Below are 12,627 nucleotides of genomic sequence, written 5' to 3' on the forward strand. Positions count from 1 at the left end.
AAGGATCTCTCTGTACTTTGCTCCGTTCATCTTTCCCTCGATCCTGACTAGGCTCCCAGTCCTTGCCACTGAAAAACATCCCCACAGCATGATGCTGCCACCACCATGCTTCACCATAGGGATGGTGCCAGGTTTCCTCCAGACGTAACGCTTGGCATTCAGGCCAGAGTGCAATCTTGGTTTCATCAGACCAGAGAATCTTGTTCCTCATGGTCTGAGAGTCCTTTGGTGCCTTTTGGAAAACTCCAAGCGGGCTGTCGTGGCTTTTACTGAGGAGTGGCTTCCGTCTGGCCACTCTACCATAAAAGCCTGATTGATGGAGTGCTGCAGAGATGGTTGTCCTTCTGGAAGGTTTTCCCATCTCCACAGAGGAACTTTGGAGCTCTGTAGGAGTGACCATTGGGTTCTTGGTCACCTCCCTGACCAAGGCCCTTCTCCTCCGATTGCTCAGTTTGGCAGGGCAGCCAGCTCTAGGAAGAGTCTTGGTGATTCCAAACTTCTTCCATTGAAGAATGATGGAGGCCACTGTGTTCTTGGGGACCTTCAATGCTGCAGACATGTTTTGGTACCCTTCCCCAGGTCTGTGCCTCGACACAATCCTGTCTCGGAGCTCTACGAACAATTCATTCGACCTCATGGCTTGGTTTTGCTCTGACATGCACTGTCAACTGTGGGACCTTATATAGACAGGTGTGTGCCTTTCCAAATCATGTCCAATCAATTGAATTTACCACAGGTGGACTCCAAGTTGTAGAAACATCTCAAGGATGATCAATGGAAACAGGATGCAACTGAGCTACATTTCGAGTCTCATAGCAAAGGGTCTGAATTCTTATATAAATAAGGTATTTCTCTGTTTTATTTGTCATACATTTGCCAACATTTCTAAAAACCTGTTTTCACTTTGTCATTATGGGGTGTGTAGATTGATGAAGAATTTGTTTTAATAAAACCATTTTAGAATAAAGCTGTAATGTTAACAAAATGTGGAAAAAGTCAAGGGGTCTGAATACTTTCCCAATGCTCTGTGTAGTGTTCTACTATTGACCAATCAATCAATCAATCAAATGTATTTATAAAGCCCTTTTTTACATCAGCAGATGTCACAAAGTGCTAGACAGAAACCCAGCCTAAAACCCTAAACAGCAAGCAATGCAGATGCTGGGCCCTGGTGAAAAGTAGTGCACTAGATAGGGGATGGGGTGCCATTTGGTACAAAGCATATCATCATGGGGTTAACTACTGTTAAATAATATATACCACAAGTCTTAATGAATGGCATTGGAGGGAGAAATGGGGCCTTCAAACCCTACTATTTCTGATTAGTGTCTAGGGGAAACCCAGTCCTGTGTGTTCAGATGATCTGCCATTACGGGGGCAATCCAGGATTGGTACAGTGGGGAAAAAAAGTATTTAGTCAGCCACCAATTGTGCAAGTTCTCCCGCTTAAAAAGATGAGAGAGGCCTGTAATTTTCATCATAGGTACACGTCAACTATGACAGACAAATTGAGAATTTATTTTCCAGAAAATAACATTGTAGGATTTTTAATGAATTTATTTGCAAATTATGGTGGAAAATAAGTATTTGGTCACCTACAAACAAGCAAGATTTCTGGCTCTCACAGACCTGTAACTTCTTCTTTAAGAGGCTCCTCTGTCCTCCACTCGTTACCTGTATTAATGGCACCTGTTTGAACTTGTTATCAGTATAAAAGACACCTGTCCACAACCTCAAACAGTCACACTCCAAACTCCACTATGGCCAAGACCAAAGAGCTGTCAAAGGACACCAGAAACAAAATTGTAGACCTGCACCAGGCTGGGAAGACTGAATCTGCAATAGGTAAGCAGCTTGGTTTGAAGAAATCAACTGTGGGAGCAATTATTAGGAAATGGAAGACATACAAGACCACTGATAATCTCCCTCGATCTGGGGCTCCACGCAAGATCTCACCCCGTGGAGTCAAAATGATCACAAGAACGGTGAGCAAAAATCCCAGAACCACACGGGGGGACCTAGTGAATGACCTGCAGAGAGCTGGGACCAAAGTAACAAAGCCTACCATCAGTAACACACTACGCCGCCAGGGACTCAAATCCTGCAGTGCCAGACGTGTCCCCCTGCTTAAGCCAGTACATGTCCAGGCCCGTCTGAAGTTTGCTAGAGTGCATTTGGATGATCCAGAAGAGGATTGGGGAGAATGTCATATGGTCAGATGAAACCAAAATATAACTTTTTGGTAAAAACTCAACTCGTCGTGTTTGGAGGACAAAGAATGCTGAGTTGCATCCAAAGAACACCATACCTACTGTGAAGCATGGGGGTGGAAACATCATGCTTTGGGGCTGTTTTTCTGCAAAGGGACCAGGACGACTGATCCGTGTAAAGGAAAGAATGAATGGGGCCATGTATCGTGACATTTTGAGTGAAAACCTCCTTCCATCAGCAAGGGCATTGAAGATGAAACGTGGCTGGGTCTTTCAGCATGACAATGATCCCAAACACACCGCCCGGGCAACGAAGGAGTGGCTTCGTAAGAAGCATTTCAAGGTCCTGGAGTGGCCTAGCCAGTCTCCAGATCTCAACCCCTTAGAAAATCTTTGGAGGGAGTTGAAAGTCCGTGTTGCCCAGCCACAGCCCCAAAACATCACTGCTCTAGAGGAGATCTTTATGGAGGAATGGGCCAAAATACCAGCAACAGTGTGTGAAAACCTTGTGAAGATTTACAGAAAACGTTTGACCTGTGTCATTGCCAACAAAGGGTATATAACAAAGTATTGAGAAACTTTTGTTATTGACCAAATACTTATTTTCCACCATAATTTGCAAATAAATTCATAAAAAATCCTACAATGTGATTTTCTGGATTTTTTTTTCTCATTTTGTCTGTCATAGTTGACGTGTACCTATGATGAAAATTACAGGCCTCTCTCATCTTTTTAAGTGGGAGAACTTGCACAATTGGTGGCTGACTAAATACTTTTCTTCCCCACTGTACATCCATCTTTTTACCTTAAATTAATGATATATAGCCATTGATTGTTGAAGAATTGAACGTATAAATCCCTCATGAGCTTAGTTCAAATGTCTTACCCCATCAGAACCCAAATGATCAGCTTGTTTCACTACATTGCTTATAAACAATGTATTTGGTAAGTAACGCTGTATAGCTTCAAAACATGGTTAAAACTATCGTTTTGATCTTGTGGATGGTCAGTCCTTGTATCCATCCTTGCTCCATCTTTGAGTTTGAGTGGTTTAATTTCTCCAGCTCCATCCCTCAGCTGTTTACAGAAGAAAGTGGTGGGCGGCCGTTTAGTTGTTTGAATCCCAGATTGCCCCTTTAAGGCTCACAGGTAAAGAGCAATATTTATTTATTTTATTTCTAATTTTCTGTTTTGTGTGTTTTCTTTTTGGGTTCGTGACGTCCTGTATACATTTTCAAGGATGCCTTTGCACATTCTAAATATATGAAATGAATGTGACCTATTGTTCACTGGTGCTTAATAATAAGATGTGTAATAATATGAATATAATTAATAATAAGATAATAATAATATCTTGGCAGGTTTGTTGTGGTGCCATATTCTTTCAATTTTTTAATAATGGATTTAATGGTGCTCCGTGGGATGTTCAAAGTGTCGGATATTATTTTATAACCCAACCCTGATCTGTACATCTCCACAACTTTGTCCCTGACTGGTTTGGAGAGCTCCTTGGTCTTCATGGTGCCGCTTGCTTGGTGGTGCTCCTTGCTTAGTGGTGTTGCAGACTCTGGGGCCTTTCAGAACAGGTGTATATATACTGAGATCATGTGACAGATTATGTGACACTTAAATTGCACACAGGTGGACTTTAACTAATTATGTGACTTCTGAAAGTAAATGTTTGCACACGATCTTATTTAGGGGCTTCATAGCAAAGGGGGTGAATACATATGCACGCACCACTTTACAAGTAATTTTTGTTTCATTACATGAAATCCAAATAAAAATCAATTTAAATTACAGGTTGTAATGCAACAAAATAGGAAAAAAGCCATGGGGGATGAATACTTTTGCAAGGCACTGTATACTACAGTGTATTTGTAGGCATCCACCCTATAGTAATACTATATATACTACAGTGTATTTGTAGGCATCCACCCTATAGTCCTACTATATACTGTTAAAAATAAAAATGGTACCATCGCCTCACAGGTCCTCAACTGTCAGCTTCATTAAATAGTACCCGCAAAACACCAGTCTCAACGTCAACAGTGAAGAGGCGACTCCGGGATGCTGACCTTCTATGCAGAGTTGCAAAGAAAAAGTCCAATGACTGTGTTCTTTTGCCCATCTTAATCTTTTCTTTTTATTGGCAAGTCTGAGATATGGCTTTTTCTTTGCAACTCTGAAGGTCAGCATCCCGGAGTCGCCTCTTCACGGTTGAAGTTGAGACTGGTGTTTTACGGGTACTATTTAATGAAGCTGCCAGTTGAGGACCTGTGAGGCGTCTGTTTCTCAAACTAAACACTAATGTATTTGTCCTCTTGCTCAGTTGTGCACCGGGGCCTCCCATGGACACTGAAGCTCCATATTGCTTTCAAATACCCATGAATAAAATAATAGAAACCCCAAAAACCATACTCTATAATTCATAATGCAATATTCATACTTATAATCAATAAGTCAATATTTCCTGATTCTAATTAGGCAAAACAGAAACATTTATAATGAGACCGAAAGTCAGGAAATGTGTCTCCAACATTCCGGCCTGTAACTGTTCTTGTGGGATCAAAACAATTACAACTTCAAAACATAGAGGGAGACAGATGTTCAGTAGTCTATTCAATAGTCCATTAGCAAAAATAACTATACGTCCACCTCGACCAACCACCCTCCTTTCATTTTTGCCTTAAGTAACCATCTGTCTTATGGAACCATATCAAACGTTACTTATACTAATTTCAGTGTCCTGGATTTTCTTTTACTATGTTACATCTAGTCCAGTAATGTAACCTAACATAAAGTAATATATCATACTATATAAATGGAGTGGCATGGATTTGAGTAAACTATAATATGTTTTACTCTGAGACGAGGTTGGGTTCCCAGTGTCTAGGGGCAACTTCACCCAACACCCATCCAAAGAGCAAGAGGTCTCAACCCCAGAGGGGGAAAAAAACTTTTTGAGAGAACTAATCAATGCTTCCACTCTCTGAGACAACTAGAATATTGAATTATTACGACAGGGTTCCCAGACCAGTGGGGCACAGCTTCTCTCGCTGTGTCACATGATCTGGACATCAGCCAGGCTAGGAATCCAAAGCCAAATCTCACCCCCCAGAGTTCACAGCCATGTTATCTGATTCTGAGCTCACTGTGAAACAGTTGTGTGCAGCTATGCAGTTGAACAGGTTATTGTTCCAAGGAATAGAATGAAAAATAACGTAGTTTGATCACGTCACAATAGTTTAATCACAGAACACTAGTACATGTATCAGACAGGGCTGCAGTGCCTCAATAGCACTGATTGAACCAGGTAAATGTATCAGCTAGTTTGCTTTTGAAATGTGTTCTACTATGTTATCCCATTGTTATTGTGGAAGTGATGCTACGGTATTGCTTTCCTGGTTTCAAGTTATGTTAGTCATTGTCTTTATGATGAATGTAATTGTCTTCTTCAGGAATGAAGGTGACTCAACTAGACTGTCTGTGTGGGACTCTTCTACACACAGCAGCCTCTGGTACTGTAGCATGCACATCCATCTGTCACTGCCTTCACTACCTGTGTGTGATTCATATGATCTCATTGTGTCTTTAGTCACTATTGTGGTCTTAAGTATGTATTCCAAGGAACGTCAGTATATAAATGATATGAGAGCCAGCGATACGCCATTCCATCTGGTTTGCGCTTAGTGGGACTATCATTTTGTTTTTCAAAAGGGCAATGACCCAACACACCTTAGTTGTCTGTTTACTTTCACTCGTTCTGGAAGTGGTCTTCTGAGGATGGCTAATCAGCCGTGTCGATGATCCCCTGTGGGGTGATGAGAGCAGTGTAGTAGACGATGGTTTGAAGAGAGTAACAGGATGGTCCCACTTAAATTCACCTTCTTAGATACAGTACTTAGAACAGCTACTCAGCCGTAACGTTGATTGTTAGTGGAGGCAACTTTGTCGTCTTCACCTCGTGTTGATTTTCAGGGTCGGGACCAATATGGACAAAAGCTGCAGCTTGGGGTCCGTCTAATCTGATCTGATCATTCTTATCTCAGTCTTTTATGCACTCTGGTAAAGAGGGGCGTTTCCGTCATACTGACACGCTCTCTGAGCTCCCTCGGGCGTGGCTAGTTACAAGGCAAAAGTATTATCATCACTATGATTTTGTTAGAAAGCTAAAATGACATTCCTATCTTCATGAAAACATTGTCTTCCTCCTTGATATTTTCTACATTTTACATTACATTTTAATCATTTAGCAGACGCTCTTATCCAGAGCGACTTACAGTTAGTGAATGAATACATGTTTTTTTTTTTTTATTGTTTTTTTTCATACTGGCCCCCAGTGGGAAACGAACCCATATCCCTGCCGGCCAAACCCTCCCCTACCTTGGACGACGCTGGACCAATTGTGCGCCGCCCATGGGTCTCCCGGTCGCGGCCGGCTGCGACAGAGCCTGGACTCAAACCAGGATCTCAAGTGGCACAGCGACCACTGCGATGCAGTGCCTTAGACCACTGCGCCACTCGGGAAGGATGTAAACCTGATATACACAGTGTAAAAGCTCTTCAAGTTACAATGTTTTAGTTATAATGCCTTTATACCATTTTTAATGACATCACAAAATAGACATTCATTTTCCATATTCCATTTCTCATCATTCCCAATGTTTGGATGTTGAAATATATTGTCCCAATGTTCATTGTTGGATGTTGAAGTTTTTGGGCGGAAAAAGTCTCTGAAACAAAGGACATTCCTTTCACCATACTAGAGGGCCAGAGATAGATTCTCCTATCTCTAATTTATGGCAGTATTAAGGTGTCAAGACCAGCACAGCCCCCCCTGTGGGTAAGAGGGTCTGGTTGTTGTCGGCCATTTGCCAAGCTGATATGAGACCTTTGATCCTCACCCAGGGAGAGTCATGACAAAGGTATGCCTTATCACCACAGATCCAATAATGATCAGTAAACGTGGCTGAGCCACCCAGGGCGGCTATGTTTACTGGACTCCAGTCCTGAGCCTGCCGTTGGCTCGAGCTGGAGCGGCTGTTATTTAAGTCCCGCCGTGGGACTACGGTGGCATTTGGGCCTTCCTCCCCTCTCGCCTGTTCCCCTCTCTGCAGGGTCCAAACAGTCATTGAGATGAAGAGGCTGGCTAAGAATGCAACAACCAGGATTCTTCTGACTTCATCCTGATTCTCCCACGGCCAACTAGGTCATGGCGGGCGGAGGCCCATCCTCTGGTACATCTGGAACTGGATCAGATGGCACCTTCCTGCAGTGGCTGGCGTGAACCCACGTCGATCTCTCAGCCACTCGAACAGCGGTGGAGGTTATCAGCAAAACCTGGAATGGGCCAGTCCACCTCTGCTGGGTCCAATGCTTCCTCCTCAGGTCCTTGACCAATACCCAGTCACCGGGTTGAAGCTTATGTTGGATTCCCACCAGGGGCTGAGGTAAAGCCTTCAGAACATTGTTTAGGGCAGTACAGTAACTTCCATGTTGTCAGCTTGTTCTGTGGGAAAGGGGTATTTAGCATCCTTATAGGTCTACCAGTCAGTATCTCATGAGGGGCCAACCCAGTGGTTCTATGAGCCCGCCCCCTCATGTACATCAGCGCCAAAGGCATCACAGTGACCCAGGGGAGACCAGTCTCTGCCATAAGTTTAACCATCTTAATTTTCACGGTCTGATTAGCACGTTCAACTAAACCCGAAGACTGAGGCCTTAGTAGAGTTAGTATGTGCTAAACACTTACAAACAGCAATTTCAGAGGGAAGAAGTATTGCTTTCAACAGGTTATCAACAAGTTTGGAGTGAGCAATAGTCTTGCCGGAGGAGGTGAGGAAGCCACGTTGTTTCCACAGAGTTCCAAAATCATGTACCACACCAAATGCATATCTACTGTCTGTGTTAATGGTGACTGACTGGCCTTTAGCCAATATACAAGCTCTGGTGAGGGCAAACAACTCTGCAGCTTGTGCAGAAAGGTGTGATGGTAATGTAGCACTCCACAGTGTGGTTGCTGCAGTGGTAACCGCATAAGCAACAAGTGGTTCCCCTTTCTCAGATCTCTGGGCGGAGCCATCCACAAATATTTCCAGATCAGCATTCTGCAAAGGAACATCAGTCAAATCTGACCCTGGTTTAGACGCAAGCTCAACCATAGCTGTACAGTCATGTGGCTCCCAGTCCTCCTCGGTTGGCAACAATGCTGCTGGATTGAGCACAGTGCACCTTTTCAGGGTCACATGAGACATGGTTAGAAGCACATTGTGATAGTGGAGCAACCTCACTGGAGTCAGATGAGCAGTCTTTGCCTGTGAGATGAGAGCATGAACAGCATGTGGCACATGCACAGTTAGTTGACACATTGCAACAATGTCAGCACATGCAAGTACAGCTTCAGCAGCCGCCCCTCAAACAACACACCAAACCTCTCGCCACACTATCCAAACACATGCTACACATGCTAACACACGCACTCTACACACACACACATTTGAATATTGTTATTTTGCTGTATTATTGATTTTGTATATTATAAATATGTTACGGTAGAGTAGTGTGTAATAAGGTGTTGTTATGTATTGTTTTATTGTATGTAAATTGTGGTTGGACCCCAGGAAGAGTAGCTGCTGCCTTGGCAACCGCTAATGGGGATCCGTAATAAATACAAAAATACAATCGCTTAGAATAATAACCCACTGGTCTCTGTTTCCCCCCCATGGTCCTGAGTCAACACAGAAGACATAAACCCATTCTTCTCACACACAAACAGATTGAAAGGCTGTGAATGGTCAGGCAGACCCAAACATGGGGAAGTAGTCATGAGCATGTTTCAGTTTCATCAGGGCAGTCAGTCTTTCAGGGGTCCATTTCATCTTGTCATTCGTAGCCATCTTGTGACCATAGATGAGATCTGATAGAGGCTGGACAACCTCGGCATAGTCGAGCAGCTACGCCCTACAGTACCCTGCCATACCAGCCAGTGACATCGTGCTGTTTGGTAACAGGCTGTGGGACAGAGAGAATAGCTTGCACTCTCTCTGGACCCAGCCGCCTGCCATTGGGGGTGATATCATGACCCAAATACTTTACAGTGGGAGACAAGTTACAACTTATTTTTTGATACTTTGCGGCTGTTCTCTGCCAGAAAGATCAAAAGAGCTGGAGTTTCAGAGCACAATAACAAGTTATCAACGTACTGTATTAGAGTGCTTCCCTCAGGGGAATGAAACCCTCCAAATGTTGTGCTAATGCAGCTGAAAAAATTGCGGGGGACTCAGTGTACCCCATTGGGGCCACAGTCCACGTAAATCTCTTACCGAGGAATGTGACTGGTGTGACAGGAATGCTAAAAAACGCATTAGCCAAATCCACAACAGTAAACCAATTAGCTGTGGCTGGAACTACAGATATCAATGTAGTTGGATTGGGGCGGCAGGTAGCTTAGTGGTTAAGAGCGTTGTGCCAGTAACCGAAAGGTCGCTGGTTCTAATCCCTGAGCCGACTAGGTGAAAAATCTGTCAATGTGCCCTTGAGCAAGGCACTTAACCCTAATTGCTCCTGTAAGTTGCTCTGGATAAGAGCGTCTGCTAAATGACTAAAATGTAATGTAAATGATTGGGAACCACAGGGGCACGGGAAAACACAGCATCATTGACAGGACTCAAATCCTGGACAAAACGTCAATCACCTGAGGCTTTTCTTACTGGCAAGATAGGGGTATTGCAAGGTGACTCTGGACACAGGACTAATGCTCCATGCTCTAACAATGAAGCATGTACAGGAGTAATACCAGCAATAGCTTCTATACTGAATGGATACTGTGCTCTGGAGGGGCACCTGGTATCTTTAGGAGTATCCACAAGTGGCTCAGCTCCCTTCATCCTCCCAAAATCATACTTCTCCCTTTCCCATAGGCAATTAGGGACCCCTCTCAAGAGTGGTGAATCCTCACTCTAAAGCATGATGTTGGTGACAAATTAGGGTTGGTCCAATCCATACACACCCCTATCAACTGGTGTGCTCCCGAGTGGCGCAGTGGTCTAAGGCTGTCGTCGCTGTGCCACTAGAGATCCTGGTTCGAATCCAGGCTCTGTCGTAGCCGGCCACGACCGCTGATATTTCTCCTCACAAAAGGAGACAGGCAGGGGCATGGTTACATGCTCCTTGAAAGGGAGGCCTGAGGCCCCAACAGTCTTGACTGTTTCACTAGACATGGGAGGTTTCTTCATAGCCTTACAGTTAATCACAGACATTGCAGCCCCAGTATCAACAATAAATATTATTGATTACAGACGGGCCCACCTGCACAGACAACCCTGTACAATCCAGGACAAGAACAGGAGGAAGAATATTGACATGATGAAGAGACAGGGACAGATGAGGTAGAATTGGTGGTGGACGCAAGCCTCCACTGTTGGCTCAGTTCGAGGAAGGGTGTGGCTCTTTAAGAACAACTGCTCTGGTTGGTCTGACAATTCTACCTCATCTGCCCCTGTCCCTTCATCATGTCAATATTCTTCCTCCTGTTCTTGTCCTGGATTGTACAGGGTCGTCTGTGCAGGTGGGCCCGTCTGCCATTGCACAGATTGGCCTCTGCCTTGCGGGCCCCCTTGTGGTCCCCACTGTGGCGGAGGGACCCCCTGTGGGGGGGTGGCCCTGGCCATTGGTCAGGTGGCGGCTGCCATGGCTGTTGAGCAGAGGGATACCACAGTGTCCTCCTGGTGGACCTCTTCCTGGAGGGCCCCCCTTGGGGCTCCTCTGCCTCTTGGTCCGCCCCTGCCTCTTGATTGCATTGTGCAGTGAAATGACCTGGCTTGGGACAGGTGAACAACTTCCAGGTTTGGGTTTTCCTCCACTTGCACCACCTCCCACTGCAGCAGGCACCTGCCCCTGGTAGAATGTCAACTGGGAAGCTTGCAACTTCTGAGTCTTCACTTTTCCTTATTTTTTATTTTCTTCCTTCTGAGCACATTGTTGTCGCTCAGCATGTTTGCAATGTTATAATATATATAATATAATATGCCATTTAGCAGACGCTTTTATACAAAGCGACTTACAGTCATGTGTGCATACATTTTTACGTATGTGTGGTCCCGGGGATCGAACCCACTACCCTGGAGTTACAAGCGCCGTGCTCTACCAGCTGAGCTACAGAGGACCATGTTGTACCACAGTGGCCAGGCGTTCAGTTTCCCAACTGATACAGGTGGTTCTCACCGCTTTCTCCAGGTCTGGTGTCAGGCCCCTCACCAGGGTGTCCTTCAACAGATCTCCATACGCCAGTTCATTTGGTCTGATGCCGCTGTGCAGCCTGAAACAGGTTTCCAGTCTCCTTCGATACGCTTCCAGGCTCTCATCCTTCTTCATGGTGCATTCTCTGATGGTCGTCCAGTCAGTCTTGGTGGGGTACAGTGCTCCTATTCTTCCCAACACGGCCACCAGTTGGTCCTGATATAGGCCATTCTCAGCCCAGAGCTGGTTGGAATCAATGTCCCCTTCTACATCAGCCCACCTAAGCCGCAGTTTCTTCTTACAGATAAGGGCTATCTCAGCTGCAGATGACTGGTACTGTTCTGCCAGAACCCTTATTTCTGCTGCAAACTTTACCGCATCTTTGCTGGGGTCAGGCAGATCCTCAACAATATTTTTAATTTCATTGTCTTTATGGATTGGTTGCCAGGCAGCCAAATCAGCGTGGCCTGCAGCTGGTTGTGGCGGGGTTCTGCTGATACATATCTGGTGCTGGATATAGGGAAGGTGTCAATATCTGGTGCTGGATTATGGGGGTGTTCTGGTGCTGGTCTATGGTGAGGGTGTCCATATCTGGTGCTGGATATTATGGTGAGGGTGTCCATATCTGGTGCTGGATATTATGGTGAGGGTGTCCATATCTGGCGCTGGATCATATGGTGAGGGTGTCCATATCTGGTGCTGGATCATATGGTGAGGGTGTCCATATCTGGTGCTGGATCATATGGTGAGGGTGTCGGCATGTCTATCTTCCTTCTCAGATGGCTCTTGAGTGGAGGGGAAAAGAGTAGGGGAGCTGCTGCTCCGTTCTAAGAGGACATCCTCCTCCACCGGGCTGGCTGGGGGTGGTTGTTGTGAGGAGGGGTTGTTGCTCTTTCCACCCGCTGCTCTGGCTCCTCCAGCAGCACCCTTTCTGGTTGGTTTTGGGGTTGACATTCCACCCAGCATGGCCAGTCAAGAGAGCAGTTTGTCAACCGCTGCTGCTAGGGGAGATTCATACGGAAGGGGAGGCACAGCAGTGAACTGTGGAGTTGGGGGAGGAAGGTGGACAGCCGCAGCCACAGGCCCAGGCAGCGCTGGGTAGAGATTAGGAGGAGTAGAACAGGGAGGGGGGAAATCTCTCTCATTGTCCTTCCTGTTCTTTCTCACTGTCTCATCT

Source organism: Coregonus clupeaformis, unplaced genomic scaffold (assembly GCF_020615455.1).
Source record: "Coregonus clupeaformis isolate EN_2021a unplaced genomic scaffold, ASM2061545v1 scaf1385, whole genome shotgun sequence".
Lineage (NCBI taxonomy): Eukaryota > Metazoa > Chordata > Actinopteri > Salmoniformes > Salmonidae > Coregonus > Coregonus clupeaformis.